General features: G+C 37.0%; 3 long non-coding RNA genes across 3 annotated transcripts; 1 reads left to right on the top strand and 2 right to left on the bottom strand.

The window, feature by feature from the left end:
- Positions 1 to 2,042: 2,042 nt before the first annotated feature.
- On the bottom strand, positions 2,043 to 3,232 carry LOC115628121. Its single transcript, XR_003995754.1, has 2 exons — positions 3,010 to 3,232; positions 2,043 to 2,947 (listed from the first exon to the last, which is right to left on the bottom strand). It is a non-coding gene; the product is annotated as an uncharacterized LOC115628121 (long non-coding RNA).
- A 233-nt stretch (positions 3,233 to 3,465) lies between these two features.
- LOC115628123 lies at positions 3,466 to 18,227 on the top strand. The gene is made up of 3 exons (XR_003995756.1): positions 3,466 to 3,596; positions 13,102 to 13,103; positions 18,216 to 18,227. It is a non-coding gene; the product is annotated as an uncharacterized LOC115628123 (long non-coding RNA).
- LOC115628122 lies at positions 10,052 to 11,231 on the bottom strand. The gene is made up of 2 exons (XR_003995755.1): positions 11,013 to 11,231; positions 10,052 to 10,948 (listed from the first exon to the last, which is right to left on the bottom strand). It is a non-coding gene; the product is annotated as an uncharacterized LOC115628122 (long non-coding RNA).
- Positions 18,228 to 19,466: the final 1,239 nt, after the last annotated feature.

The raw sequence follows: 19,466 nt of genomic DNA, 5'->3' as shown, positions 1-19,466 counted from the left end.
GAAAGTTTTAGCCATAAATAAAATCGCTGCTCATGCGCTGCCTGCAGCGCTGCCCGCAGATTTTGTTGTTTTTGCTGCTTTGGTTCAACTTTGTGCTGCATACATACACGCATATAAACACACATAGGTACGTGATGTAAATGTATGCTGTTAAAACTGAACATAAACATGTTTTATAATTTAATTAAATTAATTAATTAATTCATTCATTTTTTTTTTAATTTTTTCTTTTTTTTTAATTTTCATTTTTTTTGTGGAGAGTACAGGCTATTTTACTGTCGGGCTTGCTCGACTGTAGCGTTCTATCTTGTTATTATTTCTCTTTTTCCCCGGTTTTTTATACTCTGTACATAAAATGTACAAGAGTATATTAGGTTTGCGCGAGCTGAAAAATGTAACAGGCAGAAGGAGGCGTGGCAGACCCCACAAAGTATATATATTCTTGATCACCATGACAAGACGAGTCGATTTATCCCTGTCTGTCTGTCTGTCCGTCTGTCCGTCCGTCCGTCCGTATGATCACCTAGATCTCAGAGACTATAAGAGATAGATACACCAAATTTTGCACAAAGATGCCTTATGTGTGTACGCTATACGAGTTTGTTTTATTTTTTTTGATTTACCGGAGATTTGATTTTCGGAGACCATATAACCTAGAGACACAAAATTTTAGTCCAAGATGCCTTATGTGAATACGCAGAAAATGTATATTTTGGAATTTCCCTCCCTCCCCCCTCTCCTCCGAAAATCGCGATTTTCTCTAACTCCCGTAATTCTTGGAATTTCGAACTAAATTTTGGAAATACCCCCAGTTGGTTATTATGTGTCCGTATGCCAAGTTTCACTATGATAGACCGATTTAATAAGAAGTTTTAAGCTGTAAATATATTTGCTGCTGCAGCGCTGCTCAAGCGTTCTTGTTCTTGATGCTGGTGCTTTGGTTGACTGCACACATGTTTACACATTATACATACACTCACACAGACGCAATTGCTATGTAAATGTGCGATTATACACCATTTACGTGAGTTCGAATACCGAGAAAGGTAAAATCGATCAACATTTTTTTTATTTTTATTTTCTTAATTTTTTTTATTTTCTATAATTATTGTAAACATGTGTACAGAGTGTTTCAAAGTCGGGACACCCGACTTTAGCTTTTTTACTTGTTTTTTTTTGCTTTTGGACTGTATCACAGCAGTCGTTTTTAACCTAGAAAAGTGAGGTTGTAATGTGAAATTAGTCTGGTTCACAACAAATTTATGTAAGGTGAGAACAGATGAGGTTGCACGCCAAATTTGTTTACTGTACAGAGATGTAATGTACACACAATAAGACACGTATAATGTACAACCATACACATTCTATGGGCTGACGTTGTTGGGGGAGAGGGTCGGTGCGGGATACATTGACGGCGGCTAGCAAAACAGCCTGTGGGATGGTTCTTGACCGTACACTCCATCAACACCCTCATCATCAGCAATACCTTCTTCAAAGCTAACCAGATGGTGTGGTTGCTACGCTCTCTACCCACCCTACCAATGATTTTTCCATTGTGCGTTATTTTAAGAAAAATCCCAAGAAGAGGCTACTTCGCCTGCCTTATCCCTTTACATTAGGAAAAATATATTTAAATTCACAAAGTCATAGTTATTTTATTCAATATATAATGAAAAATACTAAATTCCAATTAAACTTCATTCTTTTCCATTTATAAAATTCAAGTAATCATAACGTAAATAAAAGAAAAACATAATCAAACTAAAATTAAAGGTTAATATTCATCAATAGCACATAAGAGTTGATAAACCAAAGTTATTCTGCATAAGCAAGAGTAATTCATAGTTGCGATATAAGTTTGTTTCCTCAAAACAATGAAAAATGATATCAGAGTATACCGGTTTAAAGAAAAAGCAATAATTCATGCATAAATATATCTAGTAATAAGCATAAGTGCATCGAGAGCAAAAATAAAAATATTATTATCAGTCGCTAGTAAAACAGTTATACCGAACTGTATCAGCAATTAGCAATAAAAATCAAAACAAACTTTGAAACTAAAAAGCTGTGATGCTGGGCATCATATGTTTAATCGTTGACGAAAAGCTTTCAAGGGCATTGACCCCAAAACTTTAAAAGCCGTACTTTTATATATTTGAAATTTACTTATTAACCTGTACACTTGATGATCGAAAATAAGCAAGAAATAGATATGCAAGTTTGACTGACCCTCTGAAAAATCCGATGAAGGCCTCCATGGTTTCCAGATGTTGCTGTGTATGTTAGTATGGGATCAAAATTAATTTATACAAGCAGTACTATTTCAACACTTTCGATCTCCAATAAAAAAAAATAAAAAAAATTAAGATATTAATATTTCCAAACTCAGCACTTATTGAGTTGCAAATGCCTGCTCTAATATATATGTATGTATGAATTAATTATATGCCTATGTAAGAGGCTCTCTTACTTTTGAACTTTTGATAAAGAAAAACTTTTGCTTTTGCACAAACCAAAATACAGTTACTTTAAACAATTGCTATTAATAGCTGATGCTTAGATAAAATTATGCCAATAAAGTTGGACTTTGTACTTGCGCTGTACATGCAATTTGTAAGCACAGGGTCTCTGCTTTTAGGTTAAGCATGCAAAAATTCGTAATATTGATATTTCTGCCTGAATTTTAAAGAAACCAAATTCGTTAACGTTAGTACACATATACGAGTATATGTGGCTCTTTCTCCTGGTTTTTGGAGGGCACTGGAGTCTTTGTAAAAGTCGAGTTCTCTCCGCCGCTGCTGCTGCTACGTTTGCTGCCTATTGAAATTCTGCCTTGTCGCTAATTTCTGCATTCAAATTCCAGCTTCGCCTGATTATCTGACGGGATGAATCCAACGTTTAATTGTGGATGAGCCGACCAAGACAATAGCTCTTGTCGCCATACAACCTTATAATTTTTGGGAACATATATTAGCATCCAATTGGTTGCGTCATTATAGTCACACTTACAATATTCTTTGAAGCAAAAAATAATCCAAAATGGAACAGATAAACGCTGTGAAATGGTGATCTTACAAGGTTTTAATAAAGCCTCCTTGAGGATGGCTTCTCAATAGCACGATTTGCACACGAAAATATACACGTGTTTCACTTTTAATAATTTAAACAAAATTTATTGCAGCTAAATAAAGCACAACTGATCGTGCCAGCGGTCAGAACAGAAAGAGGTCGAGTGCAGGAAGTAATTAAAGTCGTAGCCTATGTTTCAACTATTGACAGCTGTCTGACAAGCTTAACAGAGCTTTGTGTCAAATGCATATCAGTGTTAACAAGACCTTGATGCCTTTACCAAAGTGGTTTGAAGCTTCGCTAGTACCACTGTTAAATTTTGAATTGCTACTTGTATAATAATAATGAACATTTGCCGATGTGCATATGCCACTGTTCACTACACCCTGGATAATTCGGCCATTCTTAATGAGAAGAATTAGACTGAAAAAAGAACAGTTATTGACGTATATCTTTAGCATGGTAAGTGCCAACTAAGCATCCTTGTAGGCCTTCAAGCACGTAAAATGCATTGCCTAACTTTTCCCGTATTCTAGACTTTATCCAAGCTGGGCTAAGTTTCGCATTAAAGTTCTTTTGAAAATTGCTCTGTGCAAAACTTCTTCTAAATACTTCTTGTCCAATTTTAAAATGTATTTCTCGAGTTCTTAAATTTTATTGTTTTGCATTTTGTTCATAAGCCTGTCTTAGGTTCTGTTTTATCTCTTTTCGAATTAATTTTAGCTGATCATCTTTATGCAGCTTACATATAGGTTCATCTAGTAGATTAAGACGACATAATAGGTCATATTGAGAGCCATGAGTAACCATATCTAATCCGAACAACGAATGATAAGGAGAAAACTGTGTACTCTGATGTACAACTAATCGCGTCTATATGCTGATCCCAATCTCGCTGATCTTCGTTGAGGTATGCTCGCATCGCTGCAATTAACGAACGATTAACTCTTTCTGACGCATTGGATTGCGGCGAATAGAGAGCAGTATAAACGTGTTTAATTCCTAATGAAGTTAGCCATGAATTGAAGGTATTTGCTTTAAATTGTGACCCATTGTCACTAACAATAGTTTCTGGCACACATATGTAAAAAATATCTTCTGCAAGAAATCCTGAATACTCTCTGTTGAAAATTTATTTAATGGACAAAGCCAATGAAATTTCGACATATGATCTAACACAATCAGTAATCCTTTATAACCGCGCTTACTTCTAGGATAGGGTCCAAGTAGATCAATATAAAGACGTTGAAACGGCCGTTCAGAAACAACTTGTTTACCCATAGAAGGTTTTAACGTTACATTTGGGGATTTTGTACATTTACACACTTCGCATTCACGAATATAGTCACGCACTTGCGAAACCATTCCTGGCCAATAAAAATTCCTGCGGATTAAATCCAAAGTCTTTGCTATACCACCGTGCGCTGCAACAACAGAATCATGAGCACGTTTAATTACTTCGATGGTCAGACCTTTCGGAATCCATAATTTCCAAATTGCTTTTTGAATAGGGTCATCACCACTATCATGCTGCGTACGTATGTACACATAACCGTCAACTATACGTACATCAGGGTATTTTGATTCATTTGCCAAAATATTGCCTTTCAAATTTTGATATTCCTCATCATCAAAACATGGAGAATTAAGATCAATTTCTGGACCAACATCTTCTAACTCTGCTACTTCGTCAGAATACATTCGAGAAAGGGCATCTGGAACTATGTTATCACGTCCTTTCCGATGACTTACGCTGAACCGATATCCCTGCAGTAGCATGGCCCATCTTGCCATTCTGCCTTTGAGATTGGATTGTCTCATAAGCCAAACCAGGCTTGCATGGTCTGTTATAACTTCAAACTCTTGAAGTTCTAAGTAACAACGAAATCGCTGAATAGCCTCTAGCGCTGCTAAACATTCACGTTCCGTGACACTATAGTTACGCTGAGCTGAATTTAATTTTCGTGACATAAAAACGACTGGCTTTTCTGTGCCGTCTTCAGAAATTTGTACTAAAACAGCACCTATTCCATAATCGCTTGCATCGCAATGTACGTAAAATTTCTTTGTAAAGTCGGGATTTTGTAATACTGGAGCAGAAGTTAACTTTAACTTTAGTTGATCCATAGCCTTCTGAGCTTCTTCTGTCCATACGAATTTCTTTTTATGTGAAAGCAGTTCTGTTATAGGAAAAACTATATCGGAAAAATTTTCGATAAAGCGTCGGTACCAACCTGCTAAGCCTAAAAACCCTCGCAGTTGCTTCAAATTTCTCGGCGGAGGCCAGTTCATTATAGATTCGATTTTCTTGGGGTCTGTAGCAATACCACCATTTCCAATAATATATCCTAAATAGCGAACTTCAGTCACACAAAAATTACTTTTGGAAATATTTAATGTTAGATTCGCCTTACGAAATTGTTCAGACAGGCGCATTAACACTGCTAAATGTGAATCAAAATCTTCGGAAACTACACACACATCGTCTAAGTATCCGAATACACAATTCTTAAGATCGGGGGGGATAATTTGATCCATTAGACGACACATCGTCTGTGGTGCATTACATAAGCCGAATGGCATAGTAACAAATTGATAAAGTGGCCGTCCAGGGATAGTAAATGCTGTTAGGGCTTTCGATTCCTCTGTTAGAGAAATTTGCCAGTAAGCATCCTTCAAGTCAATTTTAGATATTATTTCAGCCCTAGGTAATCTTGCAAGAATTCCATCTATATTGGGGAGCGGATAAGCATCCTATTTTGTTAATTCATTTATTTTTCTCGCATCTAAACAAAGTCTAACTTTGCCGGGCTTTATTACTAGACGCATTGGGGAACTCCATGCACTAGTTGATTCCTCAATGACACCAAGAGAAAGCATTCGATCCACTTCACTATACATCAGCTTTTCCACCGCGGGTGAGACTGGATAAAAACGTTGTTTTACAGGCTTAGATTCGCCAACATCTATACTGTGTGAAATAATTGCTGTTCTGCCAAGACCTTGTTGTTCGAAGTTTGGAAAAAGCGAAACCACTGCCTCTAATCGTCTGTGTTGATCTGCCGATAAGGGATAAGCATTTGAACTTTCTGCAGTTTCAACAATAGAATCAATCGCTGACACCAGAGCTGGGGCTAAACCAAAAACCTTCCAAAAATCAATTCCTAAAATAACTTTTTTATCTAGTGAAGGAACAATAAAAAACTTGATTTGTTTTGATAAACCATTATAGGACACATCTGCTAATACAAATCCTATCACGGGATGATTTTTTTAATTTGTGAAGTAATCTTTCTAAATTGGGTATATTTTTCCCAGTTACCTTTTGCCAATGCTGCGCCAAGACAACTAATGTTTGCGCCGGTGTCAAGTAAACCTTGTTCTACAAAGTCTAAAAATGAAACTCTGGCATAAAATCTTCCATCAGATGACTCATTCACCAAAGCCGACACTAGCATCTTTTTAGTTCGCCGAACACTGTGACAAAACCTGCGTAATCGCCTCGTAGAACGTCTTGGTCTACGTCGTATATATAAACTATCATTAAAAATTTTCGCACGAGCATTTATATAATTTTGGTAGCGCTCATGATATGGTTTGATTGGAGTTAAGATTGGGGTTGTTTTGTTATTATTTGGGAGAATAGTTGTACGATCTGATTTATCTGGGATATTTTTAGCCGCTGTGGTGGACAACATTGAAGATGGTGTTTCCAGCGGGCGTTGTGTAAATAAAACAGCATCTCCTATTGGGCCACCCGACTGCTGCCGGCGGACTGACCCTTCAACAGGTTTTCCGACTTTTTCCCTAAACAAAAACTGCACTGCGGCTTATAAATATTCTTCGCTCCGCAGCCATAGCAAAATATGTTCCGAGCTTGGAGGCACATATCCCAAGTGTGGCCTTCTTCGTCACAATTCCAACACTTGTAAGGTTTCTTGAAAATGGTAATAGCATTTACTGATACAGATGGTTCTTCTGAATTCAACTTACTCACGCTTTCACTTATCTCCGAAATCTGCCTTTTCACTGGTACTGTATTAGTTTTAACTTTGCTACGTCTGAAATCTTCTTCCTTTAACAAATTCTCTCGCATCTGAACCAGTTGACGCAAATGAGCAACTGAATGGACGGGAACATAGAGTAACTCATGACGTATTTCCGGCCTCAGATTCCTTTTAAGTCTTTTGATGAGCCGATGCTCATCTATTGGTACTGCCAACCGAGATATCAGATCGACAATATCATCATAAAATGCGTCGAACGTTTCACCATATTTTTGCTTACGCGCTCGAATTTCCTCACGTAAAATATCTTCGTCTCTGCAATCGCGATACTGATATTTAAGCGCCTCGCAAAAGCCTTGCCATTCAATCTGATCTACCTGCTTTCGATACCGCCAATACCAATCCCTAGCTTTACCTATCAACAGAATATGAAGATTTTTACAGAGATAGGAAAAATTATTATTTAAACTATCTTCAGTTAGTGCACGAATTCTGTATAGAAACTCTTGTACTGTAGGACCTTTTGTTGATCCATCAAATCGAACATTCCAACTTTGCACGATTTGGGTCACCTTTTCCGGACTAAGTGAAGACATAACATTCGATCTTACGGATTGTCTAACTTCATCTGTGCGAATTATTGTTCTTTCCGACGCATGATGAGCTTGAGAGCTTGCCGAATGGCTTGACAAATTTAAACTTGAAAATCGTCTGTCAATAAGATCCTCTAGTTTGTCATAAATTTTTTCATAATCAATAGTATTTGCTGAAGCTCTTTCAAAGTGTACAGGAGAGCCTCGCCTATCATGTCTTGTAGTTCTACCTACTCTAGGTCGACCTCTGTTGCCTTTACTTAATTTAACAATTCCTGCTTGTTGCTCTTCATTATAAACTTGCTTCAGGGTTTGTGTTGGTGCTTCCAAACATTGCGTTTGATCAGCAAACGTATTTTTTATCTGTTCTTTTGATCTACCTCTTGTGTTATGCCTTGCATACTTTGCATTCGCTAACATTAGATATCCAGTCCGTAATACATGGTCTATGAAAAGCATGATTGCATTTAGAAACAACTACATCCTGTGTTTCTAATAGTGGTTCACTGCAAATTTCGCATCTAGCTTCGAGCACAGGCTCACTTACTGGAAGACTCGCAATATCCTCCCAACTTCTTACTGGCATATTTACCAAATAATTAAAATTTTTTTTTTTTTTTTAAATAAACAAAAATTTATATAGATGACTAAAAAAAAATCTATGTTGTTTCTCCTAACGATATTTAAGGGATAAGAAAGGTGAAGGAAAAAAAATGCTGTTTTTGGCTATTGTAGATTTTAAGAAAACATAATCATTTTTCAATAGAATAACTGCAAAAAGAGAAACATGTTTCTTTTCCAAGAATTCACCAGCACAAGTTAAGTCAATGAACTTTTCCAAGCGGACTGTGAATTGGTCACTCGCCAAAACGCAATTTCCCATTCTTATCAAAGAACCTACTCAACAAAACTTATGAACCTTACGGAACGAAAGCATGTAACGACACAGTATAGGACAACAAATATAAGAAAGAAAAGAAAAGAAAAAGAAGAGGAAAGAAAAAATAAGATACAAGATTAACCACTGTCCTCAGGTCAGAAATTTGGTCACTGCCAAAAGTTATGATTTCCATAAGGAAGAAAGCTAAATTTAATTTATGACACTTTCGAACACTCTTTATCTATCTTCGGGTCAAAGATTTGGACCTCACCAAAAACTATGATTTCCACAAAGGAGAAAACAATGCCTTTTTTACATGAAAATGACAAATAGAAGCATACCAGCATGAAAACGTAGAAAAATGTAGATCGGTCGATATTTTGAACACGCGCCAAAAGTCGATTTCCGTATGTCCCATCTTCCTATGCAAACTAGTAGCTAGAGAAGAAAAGATAGTAGAAAATAGGGAAAAGAAGATTCACTTATGCCTCACGTTCGTCTGAAATCATCTAACTGCCTCGGCCCCACGTTGGGCGCCAAATTATGTAATGTGAAATTAGTCTGGTTCACAACAAATTTATGTAAGGTGAGAACAGATGAGGTTGCACGCCAAATTTGTTTACTGTACAGAGATGTAATGTACACACAATAAGACACGTATAATGTACAACCATACACATTCTATGGGCTGACGTTGTTGGGGGAGAGGGTCGGTGCGGGATACATTGACGGCGGCTAGCAAAACAGCCTGTGGGATGGTTCTTGACCGTACACTCCATCAACACCCATAATACATAATTAATTTATAGAGATCCCTATGCCTGGTACATAGAAAAAAAAAGAGAGTTGGGGCGGCACTTGCAATAGGCTAACAGTCAAAGAAAGAAAAAAGAAAGACAATGAAAAGAATCGGAAAATGTATTAAGAAACAGCAATACCTTCTTCAAAGCTAACCAGATGGTGTGGTTGCTACGCTCTCTACCCACCCTACCAATGATTTTTCCATTGTGCGTTATTTTAAGAAAAATCCCAAGAAGAGGCTACTTCGCCTGCCTTATCCCTTTACATTAGGAAAAATATATTTAAATTCACAAAGTCATAGTTATTTTATTCAATATATAATGAAAAATACTAAATTCCAATTAAACTTCATTCTTTTCCATTTATAAAATTCAAGTAATCATAACGTAAATAAAAGAAAAACATAATCAAACTAAAATTAAAGGTTAATATTCATCAATAGCACATAAGAGTTGATAAACCAAAGTTATTCTGCATAAGCAAGAGTAATTCATAGTTGCGATATAAGTTTGTTTCCTCAAAACAATGAAAAATGATATCAGAGTATACCGGTTTAAAGAAAAAGCAATAATTCATGCATAAATATATCTAGTAATAAGCATAAGTGCATCGAGAGCAAAAATAAAAATATTATTATCAGTCGCTAGTAAAACAGTTATACCGAACTGTATCAGCAATTAGCAATAAAAATCAAAACAAACTTTGAAACTAAAAAGCTGTGATGCTGGGCATCATATGTTTAATCGTTGACGAAAAGCTTTCAAGGGCATTGACCCCAAAACTTTAAAAGCCGTACTTTTATATATTTGAAATTTACTTATTAACCTGTACACTTGATGATCGAAAATAAGCAAGAAATAGATATGCAAGTTTGACTGACCCTCTGAAAAATCCGATGAAGGCCTCCATGGTTTCCAGATGTTGCTGTGTATGTTAGTATGGGATCAAAATTAATTTATACAAGCAGTACTATTTCAACACTTTCGATCTCCAATAAAAAAAAATAAAAAAAATTAAGATATTAATATTTCCAAACTCAGCACTTATTGAGTTGCAAATGCCTGCTCTAATATATATGTATGTATGAATTAATTATATGCCTATGTAAGTGGCTCTCTTACTTTTGAACTTTTGATAAAGAAAAACTTTTGCTTTTGCACAAACCAAAATACAGTTACTTTAAACAATTGCTATTAATAGCTGATGCTTAGATAAAATTATGCCAATAAAGTTGGACTTTGTACTTGCGCTGTACATGCAATTTGTAAGCACAGGGTCTCTGCTTTTAGGTTAAGCATGCAAAAATTCGTAATATTGATATTTCTGCCTGAATTTTAAAGAAACCAAATTCGTTAACGTTCGTACACATATACGAGTATATGTGGCTCTTTCTCCTGGTTTTTGGAGGGCACTGGAGTCTTTGTAAAAGTCGAGTTCTCTCCGCCGCTGCTGCTGCTACGTTTGCTGCCTATTGAAATTCTGCCTTGTCGCTAATTTCTGCATTCAAATTCCAGCTTCGCCTGATTATCTGACGGGATGAATCCAACGTTTAATTGTGGATGAGCCGACCAAGACAATAGCTCTTGTCGCCATACAACCTTATATAATTTTTGGGAACATATATTAGCATCCAATTGGTTGCGTCATTATAGTCACACTTACAATATTCTTTGAAGCAAAAAATAATCCAAAATGGAACAGATAAACGCTGTGAAATGGTGATCTTACAAGGTTTTAATAAAGCCTCCTTGAGGATGGCTTCTCAATAGCAGGATTTGCACACGAAAATATACACGTGTTTCACTTTTAATAATTTAAACAAAATTTATTGCAGCTAAATAAAGCACAACTGATCGTGCCAGCGGTCAGAACAGAAAGAGGTCGAGTGCAGGAAGTAATTAAAGTCGTAGCCTATGTTTCAACTATTGACAGCTGTCTGACAAGCTTAACAGAGCTTTGTGTCAAATGCATATCAGTGTTAACAAGACCTTGATGCCTTTACCAAAGTGGTTTGAAGCTTCGCTAGTACCACTGTTAAATTTTGAATTGCTACTTGTATAATAATAATGAACATTTGCCGATGTGCATATGCCACTGTTCACTACAAGGTTAAGCTTATTGCGGTAATTGTGAAGCCGCATGCTTTTCGTCGTTACACTTTAACTCAGCTGTATCAAAGTTAAAGTTCACTGCACTGTAAAATATCATTGCTTTTACATTTATGTTGATCGTACACTGCGTATTTGCCACTTAATCACTTTAACACTTCTTTTCATTGGTTGAGCCCCCAAAATGTGTGGGACTGGGGTTATATTTAGTTATTTCCAAACGAAATGATAGTTTATTTGAATATAATATAGTTTATTTAAAATAGAAATGAACTTATAAAGTAAATGATGAAATAATATAAACTTGAAATTTGCGTATGTCGCATTTTTTCGTAGCTGAGAGCGTCGTTTTTCATGCACGTATTTTACACGTCGGTCGTCGTTCGTTGCCAACCTGCCTTTACCATCGTGTGCTTGTGGGAGGGTTGCCCATACGTCATTACCCGGGCATTCCCACATACATGTCATTAATGAATTCATAACCGATGTTGTTGTAGATTCAGAGGAGCATCTATACAGATTGTTATAAAATTGTTATATAAGTTAATACACATTATACTATTACCTGTAAACAACACTAAAATGTTAATTTTACCAAATTATTATTATTATTAATTTTACCAATTATACCATCTCAGCCCCTCTTGAGATTGCACCGCCTACAAGTTAGATTGGTTTAGGCGAGCTTCACTGTGTTGGCGCCTTTGGCTTGAGGATTCTGTAATTGACATTGTAGCTCAATGTTGCTAGTCGCCCAAAACGGAACATCAGCATTATGGCAGTATGTTGATGTTGCGACACTCTGGAATAGGGGCACCGTCGTCAGCTTGGCTTAGAATAATATAGAATAATATATACATGTAGGGGATATTATACTGATTATCCAAATTGGCCACTGTAGCTGCGGATAGAAAGTTTCTGGCGCCCGTTCTATTTTAATCAACACACACTTCGTATTATAATAGTATATAATATTGTAGTTTAAGCTTTATTGAAATAGTTTATATGTATTTAAAGTTAGTTTGACAATTGTTCATCTTCTGATTTCACTCTCATTTAATACTTCTTTTCGCGAGCACACACAACCTCTCTCTTCAATGATCGAGCTTACACTGACTTCTTTATTGCTCGTCGCTCTCGAGTACGCAGTTGTGTTTCATTCTCTCTATCCTAATTCCTGCATTCCTACATTCGGCCATCCAGCAGCCTCATTCGCCTCGAATGATGGACCCCACTTCTTCATATATTCAGCGACCGTACTTGTATGGTAGGGACCCTCATCATCCCCGATCTTCTCTACCAAATACCTGCCATGTCGCAATTTTCGAACTATTCGATAAGGCCCTAAATACTTCTTTTTTAACTTTAGTCCAGATCCAAACTGGGTACGCTTTATGGCCACCAAATCATTGAGCTCATATTCTGTTTCGCGTTTTCTATTCTTTTTGTATGTCCTACAGTTTTCCTCTTGCATTTTGGCAATGTTTTCCTTGGCTATATTCCGAATCTCGTCCTTTTCCTCTTGTAAATCATTCAACCACTTTTCCTCTAACATATTCTTGATTTCTTTGTCATATTCTGTTCTCATTTCTAAGTCGGTCAGTATTTTGAATGGAGATATTTTCGTACTTCTAGGAGGGGAGGAGTTAATATACTTTTGCACCCTTCCTACGTGCTTATACCAAGCCTGGGGATCTTCAGCACATAACTTCGTCAGCAAAGTCTTGACGATGCGGTTGATGCGCTCTACTTGTCCGTTATCGCGTGAAACTCCGGTGGCTATTAACAAATGCTGGATGTTAGTTGATTCGCAATACTGCTTGAATCTACTCGAAATGAAAGCGGATCCTCGATCAGTAACTACACATTTGGGATTTCCGAACAATTCAGACTGTTTGTACAATCGATCAATGACCTCACAATACCCGGTGCTTTTGGTAGGATACAACCAGACGAATTTGGAGAAGGCGTCTACTACAACGAGAATGTGCTCATATCGTTTCTTGGTTTGTTCCATAGGGCCAACATGGTCAATATGAAAAGTTGTTAATGGCCTATCTCCTTTATTTATGGCATTTAAGAATCCTTCTTTCTTCCCTGATTTTGCTTCATTTATTATATATTCTATGCAAGATTTTACTATGACATCAACTTTTCTGGCAAGACCTGGAATGTAGTATTCTCTCTCTATTAAGTCAGCTGTCTTGTTTTCGCCAAAATGTCCTTGGCGATGTGCCGTGGTGATTATTTCTCTTTCCATGTTAGACGGTATCACAATAAGTTCCTTTTGGTCTTTATGTAACACGCCATTATGTATATAATAGTCATCGTACGTTCCCTGTTCCAACACTTTAAAAATTGCATTTATCCATTCATCTAGAAGCTGTGCCTGCCTGATCTTATCCTTTAAGGAATCCTGCATTAGAAGACAATGGACCCTACTCAAAGCGTCGACATGCTTCATCCTTATCCCTGATCTATGCTCTATTTGATATTCAAAATCTTGAAGGAAGATTACCCAACGAGCTACTCTTTTCTGCATAGTCATTGCAAATGCATTGCAGTCGGTAACAATCGTGATTTTCATACCAAGTAAATACAACCTCCATTTCTTTAGTGCCTGAATTATGGCAAGAACCTCTAACTCGTACGACGGATATTTTGCCTCTGGCGGTGTCGTCTTTCGGCTCATGTATTCTACTGGGTGAAATCTCTGATCCTCAGAGTCCCTTTGCAACAAAATAGCACCATAGCCACACATGCTGGCGTCACAATGAACCTCAGTTACACCCTTTGGATTAAATAGTCTCAGCACAAGTGAGTCAGAAAGACATGCCTTTAATTGATTAAATGATGCTAACTCTTTTGGTCCCATTTTAAACAAAACGCTATCCTTCATCATGTTGGTTAATGGCCTAGCAACCGTGGCAAAGTCTCTAACAAATCTTCGAAAATAAGAAGATAAGCCCAAATAGCGTTGAAGCCCCTTCTTATCTCGTGGGATTGGAAAGTCGGCCACTGCCCTTGTTTTCTCTTTCGATATCTGGATTGTCGAGTTCTCAATTATGTATCCCAGAAATGCAACTGTACGCTTTAGAAACTGACACTTTTCCCATTTAATTTTTGTGGGAATCCAAGATGCGCCACAAATAGAGAGAGCAACAAGAAGTGGCCGACGCAACTAAATGTCGCTCTCATTTGTAGCTTTGCTCTCTTGCTATTGCATTTCACCATACTACTGGAAAGTTGCCAACAGAATCTCGTTTCGATCGCATCGTTGAACCATCGTCGTTTGTAAATTAAGTTAAGCCAATATATCCATTACCCACAACATTAACTATCGTTATTAAACGATATAATATAACCATAATATCATAAGCATATTGTCACCAAACAAACTATAATTAATATAATTCTATAATTCTGCCCAAAATAATTAATCACATAACACACATATGTAACACTGCGCTTACGACTTCGTGTTTTCCCGATACTTGGAAATTAGCCAAAATAATTCCCGTTCACAAGGGTAAGGATGAATACAGACCAATATCAATTCTGCCATTTTTATACTCTGTACATGAAATGTACAGAAGTATATTAGGTTTGCGCGAGCTGAAAAATGTAACAGGCAGAAGGAGGCGTGGCAGACCCCACAAAGTATATATATTCTTGATCAGCATGACGAGACGAGTCGATCTAGCCCTGTCTGGCTGTCTGTCCGTCTGTCCGTCTGTCAGTCTGTCCGTCTGTCCGTCCGTATGAACACCTGGATCTCAGAGACTATAAGAGATAGAGACACCAAAGATGCGTTATGTGTATATTCTATACGAGTTTGTTTTATTTTTCTGATTTTCCCCCCCACTTCCTCCCTATGGGGGTTTTCCCGATTTTCCATTCGTATAATCGCCTATATCTCGGAGACTATAAGACCTAGGAACACCAAATTTTAGTCCCAGATGCCTTATGTGAATACGCAGAAAATGTATATTTTGGAATTCCCCTCCCTCCCCCCTCTACCCCGCAAATCGTAACTCCCGTAATTCTTGGAATTTCAAACTAAAATTTTGCAAATATCCCCAGTTAGTTATTATGTGTCCGTATGCCAAGTTTCACTATGATAGACCGATTTAACAAGAAGTTATAGCCATAAATATATTTGCTGCTGCAGCGCTGCTCAAGCGCTGCCCGGGGCTGTTGTTGATGTTGCTGTTTGATTGACTGCGAAAATGCTTACACAGACACGAATAGATGCGCATAGGCATACATACACTCACACAGGCGCAATTGCTATGTAAATGTGCAATTATAAACCCTTTACGTGAGTTCGAATACCGAGAGAGGTAAAATCGATCAAATTTTTTTTTTATTTTCTTAATTTTTGTATTTTCTATAATTATTGTAAACATATGTACAGAGTATTTCAAAGTCGGGACACCCGACTTTAGCTTTTTTACTTGTTATCCATGGTTTTCGAAAATATTATGGCTAATCAAATCAATAAATACCTAGCACAACATTCATTACTGTGCAATAAACAATCTGGTTTTCGCAAATTTAGAAGTTGTACTACTGCCATACTAGACGTTACAGAAAATATTAGAGAGCAACTTGACGATAGTAATGTTACATTTTTGATGCTTCTAGACTTTAGCAAAGCTTTTGACACGGTAGATCATAATATCTTATGTACCAAGTTACACAAATTCTTTAATTTTACAAGCAAAGCTGTAAAATTAATATCGTCCTATTTACATGGACGAAGCCAAGCTGAGACAACCGATAGTGCTATATCAACATTTCTACTTGTAAAACGTGGAGTACCCCAAGGTTCAATCCTTGGTCCACTCCTCTTCTCGTTATATGTTAATGATCCCCCAGCCTCGTTGTCCAATTGCAGTGTTCATATGTACGCTGATGATGTCGAAATGTATGTTAGTTGTCCGTTACGTAGTATAAATGAGTGTGTGAATTTATGTAATGATGAACTGTCAAATGTTAGTAAATGGGCTAAGTGCAATGGCTTGTCACTAAATCCTGGAAAATCGAAATGCATTATAATATATAAAAAGTTACTTAGTACGGAAAATTTGCCTAAGTTATCACTCAATAACGCACAAATTGAATACGTGGATCATATTCTAAATTTTGGTATCACCTTCAACCGTTCTTTGTCCTGGAGTGATCACGTATCCAAGGCTGCAGGAAAAACTTATGGCTTACTCTAGAAACTTAATTATGATGCATAAAATTATATATACCAGAGAACCGGGCTATTTATTTGAAAAACTACGTTTTAGTGCATTCTCAAGAACCAATAATATAAACAGTATACGATACAATCTTGGCTGTTCTGAACGGCAGTTCTTTATTCATGCTATTCGCCTGTGGAATCAGCTACCTCAATATTTAAAGAAAATTAGTAGTGAATCGCAATTTAGGGAAAAATTAAATTTGTTCTTAAAAATAAGTAACTAACAACATAAAATATCTACAACATAATATAGTCTATTAGATTTAACTTCAATTTTATAAAATAGGTTAAGCAGGTTAATTAAACCGTCTTAAATTTGTTTAATGAAAATTGTATGTTTCTAGTGACTAGTGCATTAATTTATAAGAATTTATTTCTTGTTGCACTAGGAAATAATAATAATAATAATAATAAAATAATAATAAATAAAGTTAAACAATTAATCAAAATCTATAAGCCTGTTAGAAATCTGAATGCTCAGATTGATATGAAAATCCTATTAACCGATGAGTTGCCAGTATATCAACATCCAAGGCGCATGGCAGTATGTGACCAAAAGATAGTTGACGAGCAAATAAAAGAATGGTTAGCAGACGGAATTATAAAGCCGAGTACATCCAAATATGCTTCACGAGTCGTTTTGGCTACAAAAAAGAACGGAAAGAAACGGTTATGTTGCGATTACAGGAAGTTGAATGAGAAAGTGATAAGAGATAATTTTCCCTTGCCACAGATGGATTGTGTCTTGGAAAAGCTTCAGGGTGCATTAGTTTACTCAACATTGGATTTAACAAATGGATTTTTCCATGTGCCTGTCGAGGCAGGTTCCCAGAAATACACATCGTTCGTTACCATGAAGGGGCAGTTTGAGTTTCTGTTTGTACCTTTTGGTATATCAAACTCTCCAGCAGTTTTCACTAGATTTATAATGGCAGTCATGCGGGAGTTGATTGTAAATGGGGACGCGGTCATCTATATGGACGATATAATTATTCCCAGCAGAGACGTGTATGACGGACTCGTAAAACTTGAAAGAGTACTCGAAGTTGCAAGTAGAAAAGGTTTACGCATAAATTGGTCTAAGTGCCAGATATTGCAAAAGAAGGTGAACTTCTTGGGTTATATTGTGCAAGATGGCACCATAAAGCCAGGCGAAGAAAAAACTCAAGCGGTTGCTAATTTTCCAACACCGCACGATAAGAAGGCAGTTCAACGCTCTTTGGGGCTGACATCTTATTTTAGGAGATTTGTGGAAGGATATGCTGTAATGGCTAAGCCTCTGTCGGAAATTTTGCGAAAGGATGCCAAGTTTGAATTTAGAGAGTTGCAAAATGTTGCATTCCACCAATTAAAATCAGCATTAACTAGCGGTCCTGTGTTAAAGTTGTATGATGCCAGACTGGAAACGGAAATTCACACAGACGCGTGTAAATACGGTTTCGGGGGAGTGTTGCTCCAAAAGGATTCCGAAGATGGAGCTTTTCACCCTGTTCAGTACATGAGTCGGAAGACCACGGCCTGTGAAGAAAAGTATAGCTCTTACGAACTCGAAGTTCTTGCAGTAATGGGTGCCTTGATAAAGTGGCGAGTGTATGTATTGGGCATAAAGTTTAAAATAGTAACTGATTGCAACGCGTTCACTATGACACTCAAGAAAAAAGATGTTCCATTGCGTGTTGCAAGATGGGCAATGTATCTCCAAGATTTTGATTTTAAAATTGAGCATCGGTCAGGCTCCAAGATGCGACACGTGGACGCATTGAGTCGGGTATCGTGTTATGTATTGACTGATAGCGTAGCTCATCGTTTAAAGGAAGCTCAACTTTTAGATAATTGGACCAAGGTAATGAGAAGCATCGTTGAGGAAAAGGGATATGAGGACTTTTACATTGAATTCTTTTTAAAGATCCAAGTCGAGAGCTCATAGTCGTACCTAGCCAAATGGAAAATGAAATAATATTAATTGCTCATAAGCAAGGCCATTTCTCAGAAAAGAAAACACAAGATCTTGTAGAGAAAAACTATTATATTCCAAAGTTGAAAGAAAAGGTTTCTCGCATCGTAAACAGTTGCGTAGAGTGCATTGTAGTTAATGCAAAAGCTGGAAAAAGGGAAGGCTTTTTGGCACCAATAGACAAGAAGGATAAGCCTTTATCCACTTATCATATTGATCACGTAGGGCCTATGGAATTGACAAATAAACGCTATAACCACATCTTAGTGATCGTTGACGCATTTTCAAAATTCGTGTGGTTGTATCCGACACGCAGTACTGGGGCCGATGAAGTAATCAGTTGCTTAGAAAGGCAGGCTACCAATTTTGGAAACCCCTCTAGGATTGTGTCAGATAGGGGGACAGCATTTACATCACAAACGTTTAAAGAGTATTGCATGACACAAAAAATAATCCATTTATTAATTGCTACTGGAGTACCACGTGGTAATGGCCAGGTTGAAAGAATGCACAAGATTGTGGTGCCTATGCTTTCAAAGCTGAGTCTTGAATGTCCCGGAAGTTGGTACAAGCATTTGGGAAGAGTGCAGCAGGTTATTAATGACACACCACCAAGAAGTACAAAGTTTTCACCGTTTAGGCTTTTGACAGGTATTGAAATGCGCTTATCAGATGATAAAAAAATTAAAGAATTAATCAAGGAAGAGTTAATAGTGGAACTGGAACACGAGCGTAATAACATACGTGAACAGGCCCGTGAAAACATACAGAAGCTACAAAATGAGAATAAGAGACAGTAT

Source organism: Scaptodrosophila lebanonensis, unplaced genomic scaffold (assembly GCF_003285725.1).
Source record: "Scaptodrosophila lebanonensis strain 11010-0011.00,11010-0021.00 unplaced genomic scaffold, SlebRS2 tig00000101-arrow-pilon, whole genome shotgun sequence".
Lineage (NCBI taxonomy): Eukaryota > Metazoa > Arthropoda > Insecta > Diptera > Drosophilidae > Scaptodrosophila > Scaptodrosophila lebanonensis.
Note: the sequence above shows the minus strand (reverse complement) of the source record. Positions and strands in the feature narration are given on the sequence as shown.